Source organism: Aegilops tauschii, chromosome 6 (genome assembly GCF_002575655.3).
Source record: "Aegilops tauschii subsp. strangulata cultivar AL8/78 chromosome 6, Aet v6.0, whole genome shotgun sequence".
NCBI classification, from domain to species: Eukaryota; Viridiplantae; Streptophyta; class Magnoliopsida; order Poales; family Poaceae; genus Aegilops; species Aegilops tauschii.
This window is the reverse complement of record NC_053040.3, coordinates 461,170,306-461,192,169: the sequence shown is the minus strand read 5'-3', so window position 1 is coordinate 461,192,169 and position 21,864 is coordinate 461,170,306. Positions and strand designations below refer to the sequence as shown.

General features: G+C 46.1%; 2 long non-coding RNA genes across 12 annotated transcripts; one reads left to right on the top strand and one right to left on the bottom strand.

Annotated features, from left to right (window-relative positions):
* Window positions 1–3,987: 3,987 nt before the first annotated feature.
* Window positions 3,988–19,735, top strand: LOC109737955 (uncharacterized). Of its 11 annotated transcripts, none has more exons than XR_012188158.1 (5): window positions 3,988–4,338; window positions 4,504–4,685; window positions 5,093–6,043; window positions 6,538–7,550; window positions 18,416–19,735. It is a non-coding gene; the product is annotated as an uncharacterized lncRNA (long non-coding RNA). The 11 variants fall into 11 exon arrangements; XR_006665636.2 differs by lacking the exon at window positions 18,416–19,735 and having other exon boundaries at window positions 5,093–5,182; window positions 5,320–6,043; window positions 6,538–8,990; XR_006665637.2 differs by lacking the exon at window positions 18,416–19,735 and having other exon boundaries at window positions 5,093–5,182; window positions 5,301–6,043; window positions 6,538–8,990.
* A 63-nt stretch (window positions 19,736–19,798) lies between these two features.
* Window positions 19,799–21,474, bottom strand: LOC120966626 (uncharacterized). Its single transcript, XR_005760756.3, has 2 exons — window positions 20,875–21,474; window positions 19,799–20,744 (listed from the first exon to the last, which is right to left on the bottom strand). It is a non-coding gene; the product is annotated as an uncharacterized lncRNA (long non-coding RNA).
* Window positions 21,475–21,864: the final 390 nt, after the last annotated feature.

The following is a 21,864-nucleotide window of genomic DNA, read 5'->3' as shown; positions in this document are numbered from 1 at the left end:
ACTATAAGGCTGCACAAAAGGAGAGAAAGACCAGCTCGGAAAGCCAGGAGCGCGAGGTTAAAGAACTCAAGGCACAAGTGGCGCGGATTTCGGAGATAGTCGAAGAGCAAGTGCGAGACCAACTGGGAGCGACGATCACCGCCATTATGCCTACCTTGCTTGAGGGGCTGCAGGCGTGGATTGCGGGCGGCCAACAGGGGCCGCCCCGATTCCCAGCTTCACGGGCAGCAACTCGCACAACGCGCCGGCGCCATTGGTGTCTCCGGCGGAGGCGGCATTGGTGTCTCCGACGTCGGCGCCGGCATTGGAGCTTAATGCACCCGGGTGTGGGAAGAATACGCCGGCCGGCACCTCGGCAGCAAGCGGCCCCTCCATCACTTGCACGCCCGCCGTTGGCGGTGCCTCGACACTAGCCGAGCTCAATGCCATCACGGTAACTAAGCCTCGGCCGATGACTTCATCTCCTTGCCTTTGACTGGGCATCCCTGACGCCCTACATGTTTTCGCAGGGCGCCGCCGATGTTCCATGCACTCTCCTGCACTTCGTGGACGGCGAGTTGATCGATGTCGCCAAGGCCAGAATCGTTCAACCGAGCAACCGCGTGTTCCACGGTAATCCGATGCCACCCACCGTGTATAGGGTTCAACTGGTTCGGGTGCTGCGGGGCTGCGACGACTTATTACCTCTGTATCGACCCCCTGGGGCCGACAAGATGATGTGATGACCCTCAACGCCTGCATAAGCTGGTCCATGCTTTGGCCGAAGAGCCAGATTCGTTTGGGGGCGGGGGACACCACCCCACAGACAACACCGCCAGTCGTGCCGGCGCCAAGCCATGGCAAGACCGCCGCAACGCTACCGCCGTCAGCTAATCCGGACATGCATATGGCACAGGATCCGGACGACGACGACGGTACATTTTCCAACGTCGATAAGTACTTCAACGAACATGGGTACGGTGACGAATTCTTGGGGCCTCCTTCTCAAGAACCCAACCCTGCAAAAGACGATCGCGATCTAGCTGGTACCGCGGAGAAACCCAATTGCAATAGGCGTCGGCTGGTGTTCAGTTCTCAGGAGATGCCTCCAGCTGCCGCCTTCACGGAGCCTCAGATAGCCGAGGTGTGAAATATTATCAGCCCCAACACACTCAAGAAGGTGGTCTCTGAGCAGAACTCGATCCCATTACAGCAGAAGAAGCATAAGGGACGGAAAAGAAAAAATAACAAGGGTGCGAGCCAGCCGGCACCGAGTACCATCTGTGCTCAGGACGGGCCACCTTCACCTAAGGATATCTCGAGGAGGGTGCATGTGGCGGGTAGGCCGATGCTACCGACTAATCTGCTCAATGCTGCAACCGGTGCTATGCGGAGTCTGCATGACAGTGTTCTTTCTATGGAGAAGCGGCGTCTCTCCGAGAATGATGTGGCATACCCGGTTTTCGTGGCCAAGGTGCCAGAGGGCAAGGGCTTTGTCGATAGCACCATCGGGGTATGATCGTCCTGTGGTTTGATGACATCTACGCTATGTTTAACCTTCATCCGCTGCACTACACCTTCATTCGGCTATTTTCGCTTAGTATGGAGATGCGTCTCATTAGAGACAAGACCCCGGACATCGTGATAGTCGACCCCTTCTACATGCGTGCCAAGATCTTGGGCAGCGCTGGGGACCAGCAAGTCGCGAGTTCATACCTTGAAGGCGTCATTCTGGCGAACCCAGATAAGGATAACTTCCTCGTGCCTTACTTTCCCGAGTAAGTCATCCCCTCACCGCCCCGTAACATATGATTTCTTAGATTTCGATTGTTCTATTTTTTTCTAACATTCCGTGTTTTGTGCAGCGACACACATTGCACACTCATCCTCTTAAGCCCGAAATATTCCATGGCCATGTATTTCGACTCGGACCGTCAGTCGAAGAAAGACTACACAAATATCAAGAAAGTTCTTGATGATGCTCTCCCCGGCTACGCCAAATCTGGAGGCACCTTCAGGAGGCCAATTTGTAGGTACGACAAGCACGTGTTCACCCACGTAACGACGTTCCCCTGCGTCAAGCAGCCGCCTGGCAGTCAGAAGGATGCCTACTATGCCCTCCATCACATGCGGGCGATCGTATGGGACCATAATCACCTTTTGCTACCAACTAATCTCAAAGATTGGGCTGCACGCTTGTCGGCAATCCAGGACGCGGACATCAGACAAGAATTCTTTCGCATCCAGTCGGAGTTTGCGGAAATCATCTATCAAGATGTCCTTCGTACCTCGGGGCAGTTCTACCTCAAATATCAACCGTCCAACAGTGAAATAGAAACAACGCTACAAATGCAGGCTGACAACGACCGCACATTCATGACCATCACGAAAGACGGTGGCTTCATCCACGCTCCGGCCCCTGAGTCGAGTCGAAAGTAATGATGCTATGTAGTTCTGAAATATCGATTAGCTCATGTTGTAATTAAACTTTAATGACCTTGTATGTCTCTTTAGTTTGGACAGTCGTTCAACTTATATGTAATCGATGCTATTTATTAGTAGGACCATGAATCGTGCTATTAATGTGTTGCTTTTCTCTTCCGATCCTTTTGTTGCATACTTATATATTGCTTATATATTGTCTGTGAATTGCTACTAATGTTTCGTTTGTCTAGTGCATAGAGGTGCCATCGTATGTCGTGTACAAGGGTAAGGTTCCCGGAGTCTACGACGACTGGGAGGAGTGTCGGAGACAGGTTCACCGTTTCAGCGGTAACAGTTACAAACGATACACCACTAGGGCGGAGGCGGAAGCGAGATACGCGCGCTGTCTAGAAGGAGAGAGGAGGGAGCGGAGGAGGAACCGGATGAAGACCAGTTTCATCGCGATGATGCTCATCGTGTCGCAGCTCTCTTTTATGTGATGGTAGTTTAGATGATCGATATCGACTTTGTAATGTGACGACAAACTCGGCTAATATATATGATGAACTTTGCTAATGTCTCGAGACCTAAACTTGGCTAATGTTTGAACTTTGTTCGCTATTTCGAATTTGGAGACTAATATGATGAATTCTATTGTGTGATGTTTATATTCTGTGCTGTGTAACATATTTTGTAACATGTGCAAATACCAGAAAAGCAAAAAATAATAATTCCTAATATTTATAGTAGTGGCGCACCATATTGAGCATTAGTGGCGCACCAGGGCTAAATACCAGTGGCGCATTATGGGGCATAGTAATGGCGCACTTGGGGGCATACGTGAAGGTAAATATGGCCCCCTAGGAGGCATAGTAATGGCGCACTGTTGGAGATAGTAGTGGCGCACTATGTGGTACGCCACTATTATCTGGGATACTAATGGCGCACCAGAGGTGCGCCATTACTATTTGTTACTAGTGGCATGTTAATAGTGGTTCACCTATAGTGCGCCATTAATAGCAAAACCCGGTGCGCCACTAACAGCCTTTTTTCTAGTAGTGACCATATTATTAGTGTACCACTCGAGAAATGTTTTTGTTGGCTTGCCCCCCTTACCTAAATCCTGGCTCCGCCCTGGCAACGATGTCCTTGAAGCTGCAGAGTGCAGAATCACGAAGTAACAAGAGCGAACAAGAAAACGTGCCGCGTACACTCCTCAACTGAAAAGGGTACGAATCGTGATGCCAGATAAGGATGTTAATGAGACCATATTAAATCTCAGCTAGCTAAGTTTTAGCAAAACCGTTATATATAGCTACGGAGGAGGGGAACTTTTGGTCTATGCGGACATATACACCCTATATTGAAAAATAATTTAGTAATCTAATAAAAAGTCAAAAAATTCTGAAAATATTTTTGAAATGGACTTGACATAACATTGTACTTGTGAGAAAATTGAACCCTTTAACCGTCGCGGCATGGGCGCTCGTTGGGTGTGTACACCTGGCGGTTTTACTGTGTCGAGTTTATCGGACGAGAGAAGCAGAAAAAAATAGCGGTGAAACCCTAAACCGGCTAGCGAGCGACTCCACTTCCCCCTCTTTCTCTCCCCCACCTTTTCCTCCGTCGCACAGCCGCCGCCACCCTCCATCACCACGTCTCGAAGCCAGCGCCGCTGTCGCCAGAGGAAAAGAGCAGGGGAACGCGCAGCCATCGATCCCGTGCACCGTCTCTCCCTCTACTTGAGGACTTGCGGCGAAGAAGTCGCCGGAGGCGGAGCTCGACCCGGACGACGACAGCCAGAGGACGTCAAGGCCCCGCCGAGCAGGAGCCTGGCTAGAGGATAGTGTGGTGCAGCCGTGCAGGGTGCCTCACCACCATCGTCGTCCTTGCCACCACGGGCGCCACTGAGGCCAGCCTCTCCTCCACACACAGGTACTACCTTCCTCCTCTCCCTGCCATCTCTTTCTTCCCATACCCGCATCTAGATGTTGGTGAGACCCTGGCTTGAGGCGACGTGTGGCAGATTCTTTGATCGTTTTATGTTATAAGATCTTGTCCCCCATCCCTGAACTTATTGATTTTGTAAGGTTCTTGCAGATCGTAGGGCTTGATGTGTGCTGCAATTTATTTGGCATTATGAACTCTAGCATGACAAATGGATCTGGGGTGATGGATTTAACAATCACTGGAGATGGATGCTGCCTTTGTGCAGTACTAGCAATCAAATGGATTTGGGATAAGGGATTTGGAATTGTGAATGTGAGCAACCAAGCAATCAGGTGAGAATAGCTTCGTGTGGCTCTTTATTTTTTGAACTCTGCAGCTCACAGGAAAATGTGGAAGTTTTCTCTGTTACTCAGTGTTATTTATTTCTTCAGTTTATCAATTTATCTTCAGTCATATCGAGTGTTATTTCTTCAGTTTATCAGTTTATCTTCAGTCATATCCAGTGTTATTTCTTCAGTTTATCAATTTTTCTTCAGTCATATTCAGTGTTATTTGTTTAGTCATATGTCATATTCAGTGTAAATTATTTAGTCATACTTGGTGTTATTTCTTCAGCCATATTCAGTGTTCCTCTCAGTCCCCTTCTTAGTCTTTTGGCCTATCAGTTTGTTCTTTCATTTCCGAAGGCTATCCTCCCTGCATCCCTGTGTTGGCCTCACGAATGCTTCTTTGTACACAGGCTTTTCATCCGCCCGTTTTTGTGAAGGAGGTTTGCAGAAACAACAATATTGCAAAGCTTCACCGTCTCTGCAACATCAATATCCCTAAGGTACTTCTGCACTATCTTGACTGAACCTCAAGTTTTTTACAGACCATAGCCTGCGTTCCTCGTCATTTCGTGGAGATGATAATTTCTGAGATTTTACTACTACTTGTGTGATTACGAGATTGATTTCGATCTGTTAGAGCTACATGTTGAATGGGGTGATGAGGTCTACAAGGCTGCAGTGAATTGTTTGGTGGAAATCAAAGAATGTGGCAGGCTGGCGGACAGACCATCATACCCGAGATTTGAAATTACAAGGAGGACAGGAAGGCCACTCCAGTGGAAGTGTTGAGTACATGTGTAGCCAAGTGAAGCGTCTGAGAGGTGTGAAAGCCAGGGCGATTGGTATGACCATACGAGCTTAACATGCGCTTACAAGAAAGACTCTTCTGCTTCTTATAGGTTGTCCTATGATTTTTTGCTAGAATCTTTTTGTGGATAATTTAAAACTGAAACATTAGTACCTATTGGAACGTCATAATGGTATTCATAGATTTTGATACTTGTGAGAAATGGCAATCCATACTATTTAACGATGTGGCTAGGGTTTAAAATTTAGTTGGCTTGCTACAAACACTGTTAAATAATGCACAGTTGTGTGATGTCGATTATTGTGATGATAATTTCCTGTCTGTTATAACTACAGGTTGATGGTTATGGTATAAACTCAATTGTTGATATATTTTTTTACTGGTTTTGGTTACAAGTCTCGTGAAGAACTAAGGTTTCCAGCAGAAAAAACTAAGAGCATTATGGTTTTCCCTTCCCAACAATGATGGATACACCAGAACTCGTATATATGGACCTTTGCCAAGGATATTCATTTCTGAACTTATTGTAGATTAGCTGAGTGCTCTGAGCCAGGTGATGCTCGATATTTTCTTCATGCGTGTGATACCAATATACTTCTAATATTAGTACTAGGTTCTTCTTAAGGAATATTTTCTTCTCATACTACCGCTAGAATGATCAAAATATGTGCCCTAAAAGCCACTGTTCTTCATGATTATATCGTTGTAATCAAATATTATATAGAGATTAAGACTGCATATCGAAGTCATTTTATAAGATTTTGAGTTCCATCTATAAGGAAAAATTGCAATATCATGTTTAATAGGTCTATAGTTTTCTTACTCCTGTACTCGGTGTTGAATAATGAACTAATTGATATTTGATGTAATGTAGAATCTTAATTATCATAGTTGCAGTATCAGATTATCTTTCTCTGTTAATACACTGTTTTCGCCATTAGTACTTTGATTGTGAAGAACATATGCCTTCTCTGCAGAAGATCATTCTTTCTACCACCTTATAGCCAAATCACTGATGTATCTAATCTAGATGGATCATTCAAATAGGTGCACGATCCATACAATGGTTTTCATGGTCATTCAAGTCGAGCGCCGAGACACTCGAGGTGATGAGCTAGAGTTCGGTGCTTCTGCTGGTGCATACGCAGGTTTTGGTACAATAGCTATTTAGCTAATTATTTGTTATATCTCATAAGTCGAATGATCAATTGGCTTTGACTATAAATTACTAAACAGACATAGCAGACTAGCTGAGTACCTACGTAGCTAATCATTGATCTTGTCTTGGGTGAAAGGGTGTCGTTTGTTAATTCAGAGACTGACTAAAAGGTAACCCATACGGCTTTATTTTTTTACTTCCCTTCTGAACCCTTATTTACTTGGCTTATGTTGATGATATTTCTAATCTTTGCAGGTATACTCAACTGCATCTTAGTTTTGTGCTCCTGCTAATATAAATATCATAACTCTCAAAGTTTTCATTATTTTTTTTACAGATTCTTGAAGCTTTACGTGTTGGATTCTCCAATGTAATTGAACTAGCTCAACATCATGTAGTTACATTGTCATGGTAGTAATCTTTGCCTATTGTTGACTTAAGAGAGCTAGCTGTTTGCTAGAATATAGAGTATTAAACTGCTAATTTTACACCTATTTATGTACATGTCATCATAGTTAGATTTCAGAATCAGTTTTGATTTATGAAAATGCTAGCTCTTTCATAGTATAAAAATATTTTCATGAATTATAATGGCAAATTATTTTTCTTGTTTTCACGAGTAATAATGCCAAATGCTTTCCTTATGGTATTCAGAAGTTAAGGCACTGCGTTTCAGATCGACGACGCTTTATACATGGGTGGGGTTGGCAGTTTTGAGCCACTTAATTTACGGGTGGCGATTGCTGTCACCTTTGTTTAATACCAAATATATTATCCGTCTGGCTAGATTTTTATTAGTTTTTGTGTCACGGGTTGCTAAGAATGTTCTAGCTGCTGCGGCGGCGACATCGTCAGTTCTTGCTTTCAGGGCACCCTACTGCAAATACACCTTCTGGATCAGGTATGTATCATATGGTCGTTTGTCTCTCCAGCACGCACATGAACTACAACCTTATTTGTGCTCAGTAACATATTTTGTTAAATCACTAGTAGAAAAAGGGTCATCTGTCCCGGTTGGTAAGGGCCTTTTGTCTCGGTTTTTGAACCGGGACTAAAGGGTCGTTACTAATGCCCTAGCCTTTTAGTCCCGGTTCTTTCATGAACCGGGACAGATGGGCCTCCACGTGGCCGGTGCGGCGAGCCCAGGCAGGAGGGCCTTTGGTCCCGGTTGGTGGCACTAACCGAGACCAATAGGCGTCCACGCGTCAGCATTTCAGGGGCTGGGGTTTTTATTTTTTTAAGGGGGGATGTTGGGGGTTAATTTAGGTGTTTCATATATTGTGTTAGCTAGCTAATTAATAGAGAGAAGTGTCCTCTTATCTCCGTGCTTGGTCGACCACCTCTCTTTCTTCGAGAGATTGGTCGAACAACAAGTTCTCGTATATCTATCCGATACTACCGGCTACATATATACAATAATTATCTCTTACAATATAATCTCCTAATTAAATTGTAAGCACACAGGGTCCACATAATATTCTCCGTTTTCAGCGATCACGTGGTCAAGGAAGAATGCCGTCAATTCCTCTTGAATTGCTCGCATACGATCTTCTATTAGGAGTTCATCCCGCATCCGAAAGATCTAATTTGAAGAAGGGGTTAATACATATACATATATATATATATATATATATATATATATATATATATATATATATATATATATATATATATATATAAATGAAACTCAACACAAATGATGGTAATAAAATAAAATTGTGAATATTATTGCTTACGCACTTCATATTGTTCGTCAGACTAGCCCCGCTCACAGGTCGTGTAGCGGATGGACTCGTAAACGTAGTATCCACAGTAATTATTCCCGGGTTCCTGCCACAACCACTTTACAAGAAATAGAGGTCAATCAAACTAATAAGCAAGTATGCAAAATGGTATTGATGAAACTAGCACTTGAATCACTAGGAGATGTGCGGAACATGCTACTATAGTACTTACTTTCGGGTGTCTAAATTGCAGCTTCTTCGGCAGTCCCGGAGCTTTTTTGGTGAATTTTCTCCAAACCCTGGCAGACAAAGAAAACAATTACTTGATATCAGGAAATGAACAAAGTTGCTGATATGGTGGATAATGATCGATTTAACTTACTTCTCGAGCATTTGAGTCATGTCCGCATAGTCTTGGGGATCTTTTCGTCTTGAGTCTAAGACGGTTACTAGTCCCTGCTCAAGCTTAATCTCTAGAGAATATAGTAGAAGCTGCGCACGCATGCATAAGTCATCAATTACATTACTATAACCTGGACTAATAAGGGAAACCGAATATGCACAAGACTGTAACACTCACTTGAAGTTGTAAGGAAAGAGTATTATATCTTTGTTTTCATTTATTACCAATGATCGTATCAAGTTGGCCTCGGTATTATCGGCATAATATTTAACCTCAGTTGCATCTATGAGATTTGTGTTAATGAATCCAATATTACCGATTTGTCTTTTCTTCAATTCGGCGATCTTCAATCTGCATAATATAGTGAGGATAATTATAAATAAATGCAATGAAAGAGTTGACCTATATAGAGGGACTTAATGATAGAAGTAGTACTACTTACAGACAGTAGCAAGTGATCGTTGATTTATCGAGGGCCTTTTGATTGAAAAACTGGAAGAACTCCTCAAATGGAACATCCAACAATTCAATTCCAACGAGGTCATGCTCCTCTTTAAATCTCAGCGTCAAAGTATTCCTCCCCCTAGACTCTCTGCAGGTTTTCATGTACCAATCATGTAATCTTCGCATCATCGTTGTTAGAGATCTTTCATCTTTGACGAGAGGCTTCCCGTAATGGTATTTGTGTTCGTCCACCTCCAAGAAATCATCGTCGGGCAGGTAATCTCCAAGATTGCTATAACCGGGCACCATCCTCGGAGCATTAGCGACGATGTCGCTAGACACCTTGAGCGGGGGGCACGATTGGTTCGCTTGTTCGCCGAGCTGGGCAATTTTTTCCCAGCTCGTCGTTCTTTCAACCTTTGATCACTGACAGTACTTCCCGACCGCTCCGCTTCGACAAATGTCTTTGCAATAATGCGCTCATAGTTGCCTCTCGGTGGAGACTTTGGTGGTTTTATCAGGGCAGCCAGAGTGCGCTTCGCTTTCATCGGATCTACCTTCTCCTCCGGAGGTGGATGTTTCTTTGTTTTCACCCCTTTAAAGAAGTTCGTCACTTCGGCTCGCACGATCTTCGTGGTTTCCTCCTCGGTCCTCTCGTATGGTAACTTCTCTGGAGTCTTCAGAGAAGGAGCGAATCTGTATTGCCTCCCGCTTCTGGCTGTACTGCTGGACGCCGGCAGAGCAGACGGAGCGGTTGCGGCTGTCTTCTTTCCTTGCTTACGAGGCGGAGGAGAAGGACTACGACGCGCCGGAGCAGCCTGAGCGGCGGCGGGTCTCTTCCGCCCTTGCTGACGAGGCGGAGAAGGAGGAGGCTGGCTGCTCGGGCGTGCCGGCGCAGGCGGAGAAGGAGGCGGAGTGCCGCCACGCGCCGGAGAAGGAGGCTAAGTGCCCTGATCACTCACCGGAGGAGGCGGAGAAGGAGACGGAGTGCCCTTACTCACCGGAGGCATCCAGTTCGGAAGGTTGATGAGCTCCTTCCGCCATAGGCATGGAGTCTTCAGAGCAGAACCCAGCCGAGTCTCCCCTTCACCGGTAGCGTGGTCAAGCTGGAGGTCCTCAAATCCCTTCGTTATTTCGTCCACCATCACCCTAGCATATCCTTCTGGAATCGGACGACAGTGAAAAGTTGCGCCGGGTTCAGGAGGTCGAACAGAGCCGACAGCCGCCTTGACTTTGAAGTTCTGCCATTGCGTCATAAGATGGAATGTTGAGACTCCGTGATAGCATCCACGGGGTAGCTAGCAGGAGCCGTCAAGACATGCTCCGGCTGAAGAAGCTCGGTGGAAGCCACGCTGCTTCTCCGCTGAGATGGCGGGGTAGCTTCGGGGGTAGTTTCGGCATATCGATTGCCGTCTCGTTCCTCTAGCGCTTGAACCCTTTCGTGCAGCTTCTGAATTTGGGTCTGCTCCACTTTTTTCCTCCTCTCCTGGCTTTTGTAACCGCCTGCGTCCGGAAAACCAGCCTTCCACGGAACGGAGCCTGGCGTGCCTCGTGTCCGTCCAGGGTGCTCAGGATTCCCGAGGGCCATTGTGAGCTCGTCATTCTCTCTGTCTGGAACGAACGTCCCTTGCTGCGCTGCATCGATATAGTGCTGAAGCCTCTTGACTGGTATTCTCAAAAGCTCGTCCGTCCAAATGCACTTCCCTGATACAGGGTCCAATTTTCCGCCAGCCCCGAAGAACCAAGTCCGGCACCGGTCTGGCCAGTTCATTGTCTCTGGTTCGATCCCTTTATCAAGCAGATCATTCTCAGCCTTGGCCCACTTAGGCCGGGCTTTGAGGTAGCCACCTGACCCCGTGCGATGGTGAAGCTTCTTCTTCGCAGCATTTTTCTTGTTTGTCGCTGACAACTTCTTACTCTTTTTCGTTGTCTTGTGGGCCACAAATGCGGGCCAGTGATCTCTGATCTTCTCATATTTGCCGATGAATTCTGGTGTCTCTTCTTTGTCGACAAACGTTTTCAGCTCATTCTTCCACCTCCTGAATAGGTCTGCCATCTTCTTAAGAGCATGAGACTTGATTAATTGCTCTTTAACTGGCTTCTCCGGATTCTCCTCTGGCGGTAAGGTGAAATTTGCCTTCAGCTCAGTCCAAAGATCATCTTTCTGCATATCATTGACATAAGACACCTCAGGGTCTTCCTTCTTAGGCTTATACCATTGGTGGATGCTGATCGGGATCTTGTCCCTAACAAGAACCCCGCACTGAGCAGCAAATGCTTCCTTTGTCCGGATGGGTTCAATCGGTTGGCCGTCGCGCGCGATTGCTGTGATCTCAAACCTTTCATCCGAGCGCAACTTTTTCTTCGGGCCTCGTCTCTTTACCGAAGTTGTGCTCGATCCAGAGGGCTAGAAAAAAGAAGAAAGACGAGAGTTAATTAATATGTGTACATACCAAAACAATGAATGCATCAATTAGCTAGTCAGCACAGGCTTAACTAATATATTTACCTGGCCGGACTCTGTTCGGTCACCGGAGCCGTCAGCATGGGTTCCTTCTTGCACCAGCATTGGGTCACCGGAGCCATCATAATCATGTCTTTCCTCCTTCACTCTTCGATCACCGTAGTCTGCTTCTTCACCTTGTTCTTCCAGACCATCATTGTCGTTAAGATACGACAAGACATCACCTCCGGCTAAGATTATGTCCCCCAACACCTCTTCTGCTTCCTCGTCTCGTCCGTGCTCCATTGTTTCTGCAAATATTACAACATGGCAATTATTACACAAACATGACAGCAGGTGGATATATTAGTGCAAACGTAGACCTACCTTATTCCGGGTTTGGGGTGGCCTCGGCAACGCTTCAAGGGTAGGGGCGCGGCGGGAGGGGGTAGGAGACCGACATCCTTTTTTTCTAGGGTTTGGGGGTCCTTGAGAGTTTCGGTCGAGCGAGAGGGCCGGGGGGTGCTCCTGTGGTATAAGTTATCCCGGTCGAAGTTATCCGGGAGGGGGTTATATCGACAACGACGACATACATACATGGGGAAATAATGTTATCGGGGAGGGGGTAGGTCGAACCCCCCCTCGTGTTGAAGTTATCGGGACACGGGGTATATCGACAACGACATATCCGATAAAAATAAGAAGACAAAGAAGAAATAAAAAGAGGAGAAGAAGATATTAATAGAGGAGAAGATTGAAGAAAAAAAGAAGAAAAAAAGAGAAGAAGAAAGGAATAGAGGAGAAGAGAAAATAGAATATTTTTCTTCTCTTATATTCCTTTCTTCTTCTTCTTCTCTTCTTTTTTCTTTTTTCTTCTTCTTATTTATTTCTCCTCTTCTTCCTCTCCTCTTCTTCTCCTTTCTTCCTCTTCTTATTTCCCTTTTTCCTCTCATTCTTTTTCTTCTTCTTCCTTTCCTAGCTAGACATATAAAACTTTTCTAAAAATAAATGTAACTTTTGCATATATACATGGAAAAAATCTTGTCGGGGCCCCCTCGCCCCTCTTTTGCTTCTTCTTCCTTCTTCCTTCTTCCTCTTTTCTTCTCCAACACAAAACACATCTCATCTCATCTCATTTCATCCAAAAATAATTCTTTGCATATGAACATACATACATTTACTTCTTTTCTTAAATGTTACATATGAACATTTTCTTAAATGAGCATATACATAGCATTATACAGTGAACATACATACATCGTAACAAAAAAATGAAAAATAGGCCGGTGGTCGGTGACGGCGACGATGGTTGGCGGTGGCGCGCGCTTACGGATGGCGTGCGGGGACGGCAATGAGAAGGAAAGGGGAGGAGGCAGGGGCTCACAACGCGGGGAGGGGTTGAGGTCGCCAGCCGGAATCGCTGCGGCGGCGGACAAACGACCTCGGGGATGAACGGGTCGCGGGAGCCGGCGTGGTGCTTCCCCGCAGTGACGGCGACGACGGGCGACGGCGACGACGATGGTGTCGGCGGGGGCGGCGGGCGGTGTCGGGGCAGCCTGGCAGCGACGGGGCAGGGGCGACGTCGAGGGCGCGCGGACGGCGTCGGGGCGGCGCGCGAACGGCGTCTGGGCGGCGGGCGGTGGCGGGGCAGCGGACGGCGTCGATCTGGGCAGCCTGGCGGCGTCGATGAGCTCGGCGTCGTCGGGGCAACTGGCGATGAGTTCGTCAAATTTTCCTAAGTGCTATTTATATACCCAGGCCTTTGGTCCCGGTTCATAGCACCAACCGGGACAAGAGACACCCTTTAGTCCCGGTTGGTGCCACCAACCGGGACCAAAGGCCTCTTTTCAGCAGCCCAAAGGGCGGGAAGCGGCGGCCTTTGGTCCCGGTTGGTGGCACCAACCGGAACTAAAGGGGGCTTTAGTCCCGGTTGGTGCCACCAACCGGGACGGAAAGCCTTGCACAGCGGCGTGGTGGTGGGAGTTTAGTCCCACCTCGCTAGCTGAGAGAGAGCCGCACCTGTTTATATGGTATGGTGCGCCTGAGTTGTCGAGCTCCTCTCTAAAGCAGGCTTACGGGCCTAACCTCTCTGTACATGCCTGTGGGCCTACTGGGTCTTCTGCGGGCCTGAATCCTGGCCCATGGATGCGTTTCTAGTCGTATTCAGGCCATGGTGGCCCAGTAGGTGGCATAATTTTTATTTTTTGCCTTTTTTGTTTTCTTTTTTGCTTTATTTATTTTGTTTTGTTTCTACTTACAACAAAAAACTTATTTATTTTATTTTATTTTGTTTCTAATTACTTATTTATTTTACTTTATGATAATTCTTTTTGCTATTAAAGTTTCTAACAAAAAAAGTTCTTTATGAAAATTCTTTTTGCTTTCAATGATTTTGAACAGAAAATACTTCGATAATTTTAGTTGCATCAATTTTATATAATTTTAGTTTCAATAATACTAGAGGTTGCTTATAATGTTTTGAACAGAAAATACTTTGATAATTTTAGTTTCATAAATTTTATTTATGTTATTAAAGTTTATTTTATTTTGTTTGTACTTATATATTTTATTAAAGTTTATATTATTTTGTTTCTAATTACTTATTTATCTTATTTGTTATTTTTCATGCACCATTTTTCATGCATTTACTGATTATTTTGAGCTATAAGACCCTAAAATTGAAAAGCATTTCAAATGAACTCTGAAAAGGTTGAAAGTTGGCATGGTATCATCATTTCATCCACATAGCATGTGCAAGAAAGTTGAGAGGGTTACGGCAAAAACTGGATGCACTTCGTGTACAAAACGGACAATCTCTTTCGAAGTATCAGGATTTCATACGGGAACTCGTCTGCTACAAAGGGATTTCATTTTTTAAAACTTATTTGAACTCCTGACTTTTTGTGTGTTCAAAATGCATCATTCAAAGCCATATCATCAATTTTCAACCCTTTGTGACTTCATTTGTTATTTTTCATACAATTATTGATTATTTTGAGCTATAAGACCCTGAAATTGAAAAGCATTTCAAATGAACTCCGAGAAGGCTGAAAGTTGGCATGGTATCATCATTTCATCCACATAGCATGTGCAAGAAGGTTGAGAGGGTTACGACAAAAACTGGATGCACTTCGTGTACAAAACGGACAATGGTATCATACTCGTCTGTTACAAAGTTGGCATGGTATCATCATAACAGTTGCGGGAGAAAGTCTTCACTTTTTCTTCGCTTGTGTCATTTGCTTATTGCACCGTAACCATGGATAATCTTCATCGTTTATCAGGATGCTTGGGTCAGCCTTGACTTTGAAGGGAGGAATTTCATGAAACTTTTCGTAATCTTCAGACATGTCTGTCTTGCCCTCCACTCCCACAATGTCCCTTTTTCCTAAAAGAACTATGTGGCGCTTTGACTCATCGTATGATGTGTTCGCTTCCTTATCTTTTCGTTTTCTCGGTCTGGTAGACATGTCCTTCACATAGATAACCTGTGCCACATCATTGGCTAGGACGAATGGTTCGTCAGTGTACCCAAGATTGTTCAGATCCACTGTTGTCATTCCGTACTGTGGGTCTACCTGTACCCCGCCTCCTGACAGATTGACCCATTTGCACTTAAACAAAGGGACCTTAAAATCATGTCCGTAGTCAAGTTCCCATATGTCCATTATGTAACCATAATATGTGTCCTTTCCTCTCTCGGCTGCTGCATCAAAGCGGACACCGCTGTTTTGGTTGGTGCTCTTTTGATCTTGGGCGATCGTGTAAAATGTATTCCCATTTATCTCGTATCCTTTGTAAGTCAATACAGTCGAAGATGGTCCCCTGGACAATGAGTACAACTCATCACAAACAGTGGTGTCACCTCTAGGACGTGTTTCCAACCAACTGCTGAAAGTTCTGATGTGTTCACATGTAATCCAGTCGTCACACTGCTCCGAGTGTTTGCAGCGCAGACTGTTCTTGTGTTCATCGACATACGGGGTCACCAAGGTAGAGTTCTGAAGAACTGTGTAGTGTGCTTGAGACCAAGAATGCCCGTCCCTGCATATTATTAAGTCCGCTCCTAGCGTGCCTTTTTCAGTCAGTCTCCCCTCATACCGCGATTTAGGGAGACCTATCTTCTTAAGGCCAGGAATGAAGTCAACACAAAACCCAATGAAATCCTTTGTTTGATGGCCCATGGAGATGCTTCCTTCTGGCCTAGCGCGGTTACAGACATATTTCTTTAGGACTCCCATGAACCTCTCAAAGGGGAACATATTGTGTAGAAATACGGGCCCAGAATGACAATCGCGTCGACTAGATGAACTAGGACGTGCGTCATGATATTAAAGAAGGATGGTGGGAACACCAGCTCGAAACTGACAAGACATTGCGCCACATCACTCCTTAACCTTGGTATGATTTCTGGATCGATCACCTTCTGAGAGATTGCATTGAGGAATGCACATAGCTTCACAATGGCTAATCGGACGTTTTCTGGTAGAAGCCCCCTCAATGCAACCTGAAGCAGTTGCGTCATAATCACGTGGCAGTCATGAGACTTTAGGTTCTGGAACTTTTTCTCTGGCATATTTATTATTCCCTTTATATTCGACGAGAAGCCAGTCAGGACCTTCATACTGAGCAGGCATTCAAAGAAGATTTCTTTCTCTTCTTTCGTAAGAGCGTAGCTGGCAAAACCTTCATACTGCTTCGGAGGCATGCCGTCTTTTTCGTGCAAACGTTGCAGGTCCTCCCGTGCCTCAGGTGTATCTTTTGTCTTCCCATACACGCCCGAGAAGCCTAGCAGGTTCACGCAAAGGTTCTTCGTCACGTGCATCACGTCGATTGAAGAGCGGACCTCTAGGTCTTTCCAGTAGGGTAGGTCCCAAAATATAGATTTCTTCTTCCACATGGGTGCGTGTCCCTCAGCGTCATTCGGAACAGCTAGTCTGCCGGGACCCTTTCCAAAGATTACGTGTAAATCATTGACCATAGCAAGTACGTGATCACCGGTATGCATGACGAGCTTCTTCCGGTGATCTGCCTCGCCTTTGAAATGCTTGCCTTTCTTTCGACATTGATGGTTGGTTGGAAGAAATTGACGATGGCCCAGGTACACATTCTTCCTGCATTTGTCCAGGTATATACTTTCAGTGTTATCTAAACAGTATGTGCATGCGTGGTATCCCTTGTTTGTCTGTCTTGAAAGGTTACTGAGAGCGGGCCAATCGTTGATGGTTACAAACAGCAACGCGTGCAGGTTAAATTCCTCCTGTTTGTGCTCATCCCACGTACGTACACCGTTTTCATTCCACAGCTGTAAAAGTTCTTCAATTAATGGCCTTAGGTACACATCAATGTCGTTGCCGGGTTGCTTAGGGCCATGGATGAGAGCTGGCATCATAATGAACTTCCGCTTCTTGCACATCCAAGGAGGAAGGTTATACATACATAGAGTCACGGGCCAGGTGCTGTGATTGCTGCTCTGCTCCCCAAAAGGATTAATGCCATCCGCGCTTAAACCAAACCATACGTTCCTTGGGTCAGCTGCAAACTCAGCCTAGTACTTTCTCTCGATTTTTCTCCACTGCGACCTGTCAGCGGGTGCTCTCAACTTCCCGTCTTTCTTACGGTCCCCACTGTGCCATCGCATCAACTTGGCATGCTCTTCCTTTCTGAACAGACGTTTCAACCGTGGTATTATAGGAGCATACCACATCACCTTCGCAGGAACCCTCTTCCTGGGGGGCTCGCCGTCAACATCACCAGGGTCATCTTGTCTGATCTTATACCGTAATGCACCGCATACCGGGCATGCGTTCAGATCCTTGTACGCACCGCGGTAGAGGATGCAGTTATTAGGGCATGCATGTATCTTCTGCACCTCCAATCCTAGAGGGCATACGACCTTCTTTGCTGCGTATGTACTGTCGGGCAATTCGTTATCCTTTGGAAGCTTCTTCTTCAATATTTTCAATAGCTTCTCAAATCCTTTGTCAAGCACAGCATTCTCTGCCTTCCACTGCATCAATTCTAGTACGATACCGAGCTTTGTGTTGCCATCTTCGCAATTGGGGTACAACCCTTTTTTGTGATCCTCTAACATACGATCGAACTTCAGCTTCTCCTTTTGACTTTCGCATTGCGTCCTTGCATCGACAATGACCCGGCGGAGATCATCATCATCGGGCACTGGTTCCTCTTGATCTTCAGCAGCTTCCCCCGTTGCAGCATCATTGGGCACATCGTCCGGTTCCTCTTGATCTTCAACAACTTCCCTCGTTGCAGCATCACCGTATTCAGGGGGCACATAGTTGTCATCGTCCTCTTCTTCTTCGCCGTCTTCCATCATAACCCCTATTTCTCCGTGCCTCGTCCAAACATCTTGATCTTGTGATCATCGACGACATCCGCAACATGCAACTCCAATATTATCTTCTCCTCCTCAATTTTTTTATTTTTTACTTCAAGAAATTGTTTTCTTCTTCAACTAAATTTAACCTCTCGACAATAGGGTCGGTTGGAATTTCCGGTTCACATACCTCCTAGATAAATAAAATCTATGTCATGTTGGTCGGCATAATTTTCATAAACAATAAATGAACCAATAGTTATAAAGATAATATATACCACATCCGAATCATAGACAGGACGAGGGCCGACGGGGGCGGATACCAAAACCATCGCACTATATAATAACAAGAAATACAATAGTAAGAAAATTAGACAAGTATCTATCTAAAGTAAGAATTTTTTTCTTTCAGAAAGAAGATAAGAACAAGAGGCTCACCACGGTGGTGCCGGCGATGAGATCGGCGCGGGCGATCGACGGCGGTGAAGACGGGAATGGGACGTGACGGACCGCTAAACCTAGACAAATCTCAAGGAAAATGGAGCTTTGAGGTCGAGCTTCGAGAGGAGAAAGCTTAACTAGTGTGGCTCGGGCATTTCATCGAACACCTCATGTGCATAGGAGGTGAGCTAGAGCACCACAAAGCCCTCCCCTCGCCGGCCAGAGAAAAACAGAGCACTGGAGTGCTCTGCTCGCGGGCGAGGGGTATATATAGGCACCTCATTGGTCCCGGTTCGTGGCATGAACCGGGACTAAAGGGCAGCCTGTGGTCCCAGTTCAAGCCACCAACCGGGACCAATGGTGGTGGGCCAGGAGCGAGGCCCATTGGTCCCGGTTTGTCCCACCAACCGGGACCAAAGGGGCCAGACGAACCGGGACCAATGCCCCCACGAGGCCCGGCAGGCCCCTGGCCTCACGAACCTGGACCTGTGTCCCCATTGGTCCCGGTTCTGGACTGAACCGGGACTAATGGGCTGACCTGGCCTGAACCAAAGCCCTCTTTTCTACTAGTGAATGAGTCCTCCCATCTGGGCGCCGCCATCGTTCTCGCACCGTCGCGCGCTGCGCCGGAGACACGGACGGAGACAAGGACGAGGTCGAGCAGTATGTGCCTTCATCCTCTTCACTCGGAGTGTGGGGCCGAGGATAAGGACAAGGAGAAGAAATATGTGGCATCTTCATCGTTGTCCTCTTGGCGCGCGGTGCTGGAGAGACAGAAAAGGAGACTGAGAGCTGGAAGTTTGGCATATTGTAGTGTTTTGTTTGATGGGGAAATATCTTTGTATGCCAGCATATTTAATGGTGGTTTGTTTGATGGGAACTACATATTTTGCTTAGGTATTGATGATTCCATGCTAAATTTGTACAAGATACTAAAAAAATAAATTGTGAGTGCAACAACTATTAGTTAGTTGCACTAAGTTAAATTCATACAACTGTGTTACATAGATCTGAAAATGCAAACAAAAATGTGTGTGTACATTAGTACAGATAAGAACGGGAAAGGGGTCCCCTCAAAAAAAAGAACGGGAAAGGGGCGCATCCCACCTGGTACCGCCCCAACTCCCTCTCAGGCGGCGCACCAAGGTGCGCCCCAACCACTAGTTTTCACAAAAAGAGAATCCCCCTGTGACTTCTTTTCGAAAAAGACAAAATTTTGACCAAAATAGTGTGAATAGTAGCCTATAATAGCAAATAAATTTTGTCTTTTCGCTGTGAACAGTACGTATTGGTTGTATTGTAAACGTGATTTGTTTGGTAGGGATACACCGGTGAAGAGTCCATTGTGTTTTAAGAAAAAGAGTCCAAGACTCATCCGGTTTTATATCATCATTGGGGACCTGAACTCAAACGTTCTTTTCTCAACCCGTTTATTTGGGACCCGGGCACTACTAGGCGCCGGCGCGCCAGCCCAACTTTGGGCCGGTCGTACCAGCATCGTCCGATAAAATAACGCGTAGCCGTACGATTCCCTCATCTTCTTTCATCAGGTGTCTTCTTTTACAAAAAAGATTCCATCGCGCCTCCATGGATGAGCTATGCGCCCGGCCTTGAAGCACTGCCCGACGCACTCGCCTGTTGCTGCCCTCCCTGCCGGTCGCCGTTGTCGCTGCCGGCCGCCGGTCGCCATCGTCGCCGCCGGCCGCCGGTCGCCGTCGTGGAAGCAAAAATATAGCTGAATCCAACAAAAACAGAACATGGTGAAAGCAAAAAATTGGAGTTGTTTTCAGTTAAAAAAAGATGGTGGTAGCAGAACAATTTGCTGTGATGATAGCGCTCGGGTGGCTAGTTGTAGCATCTCTGCGTCTCCCGCTCGCCGGGGTCAGAGTGCCCAGCAAAAAAAATCGGAAGCAGCAAAAATCTTCCAGCAAAAATCTTCTCCGCGGGTCAAAGTCCAGTGTTCGGTTGAAGCAAAAATCAAAAACGCTTCCAGCACAAACAAACTTAGGTTCCAGCAAAAACGACATGAACATTTAGGAGCTCTGCAATCATTGAAGCAAAAAAATATCTCGGTTCCAGCAAAAAAATACATCGGTTCCAGCAAAAACGAAATTGGTTCGGCTAAAGGAAAACGCATCCGCAAAAAAATGGCCTCCCCTCTTGCAGCTCCCCTAGTAGTCGGTCGCAGCTCCGACATGCACGGTTGCAGCTCCCGACATCGACGGCGTTGGATGCAGCACTCTTCACCGCTGGATGTAGCTTCCGCCGGGGAGGCATGGACCTTGTAGCACATGTAACAGCTGGTTGTAGCAAATCAGGGCACCGGTTCCAGCAAAAAACAAAGATGTTCATAAAAATCTAATGAGGGTGGTAGCAAAAAATGAAAGGGGTTGTAGCAAAATAAAAAGGTGGATCCAGCAAAAAAAATACCTGGTTCCAGCAAACCCCCTCGGTTCCAGCATGAACTCGCCGCCGCCGTGGCCGGTTGCAGCTTGGCCATGGCGACTGGCGCACCCTGGCTGCGGCGGCCATGGAGAGGGCGCACATGCAGCTGCTGGCGGAGGCGGACAAGGCGACGAGTGCGCCCGTGGCTGCGAGCGGCCATGGAGAGGGTGTGCATCCCGCGCCGTTGATCCACACGAGGCGGATCGAGTCGCCGGCGGCCATGGCAAGATTTAGTTGAGAGCCTGGGGAAAGAAAGCTGGGCGAGGGGATAAGATGAGACTCAGGCACTCAGCGGTGGAGAAATGAATGGATGGGAAGCGCATGTGGACATGATAAGGAAAGCTAAAGCGGTGTGTGAGTGGGCACGTTGACGTGACCGGCGGAGTTTCGGCCGGTCAACCGGCTCGCAATGTTTCCCTAATAATAACGGACGCGGACGTTTGGTTGCTGGGTGTATCTCCACCCTATATGAGAAAAAATAGTAATTCAAAAAAATTCAAAAAATTCTGTAATTATTTTTGAAATTAACTTGACCTTCCATCGTATTTATAAGAAAAATTCCACAAAAAGAAAATCCCCTGTCGACTTTTTTCAAAAAGACAAAATTTATCTAAAATAATGTGAATAGTGACCTATAATAGCAAATATATTTTTTCTTTTTCCCTGAAGTCAACGTTGATTTTTTTTCTTTGAAAAATTATAGACTAGTGTGAAATAAAATTCAAGTAACTTCTAAATTATTTTGACCTTTTGTTTAATTATTAAAAAAATCCCCGTATAGGGTGTATATACAACCAGGTTCCAAAGTGTACCTCCCCCCTAATAACACGCTGACGGTTTTTAGGTGAGGTCATCCGAGCGAACTATCCTCCTGCCAGTAAGACATGAACGAACGAAACAACTCCATACAAATGATCCAAAATTGCCATTCGGAATAAAATAAATTTGACATGTTGTATATGGATTCGTCTTTGG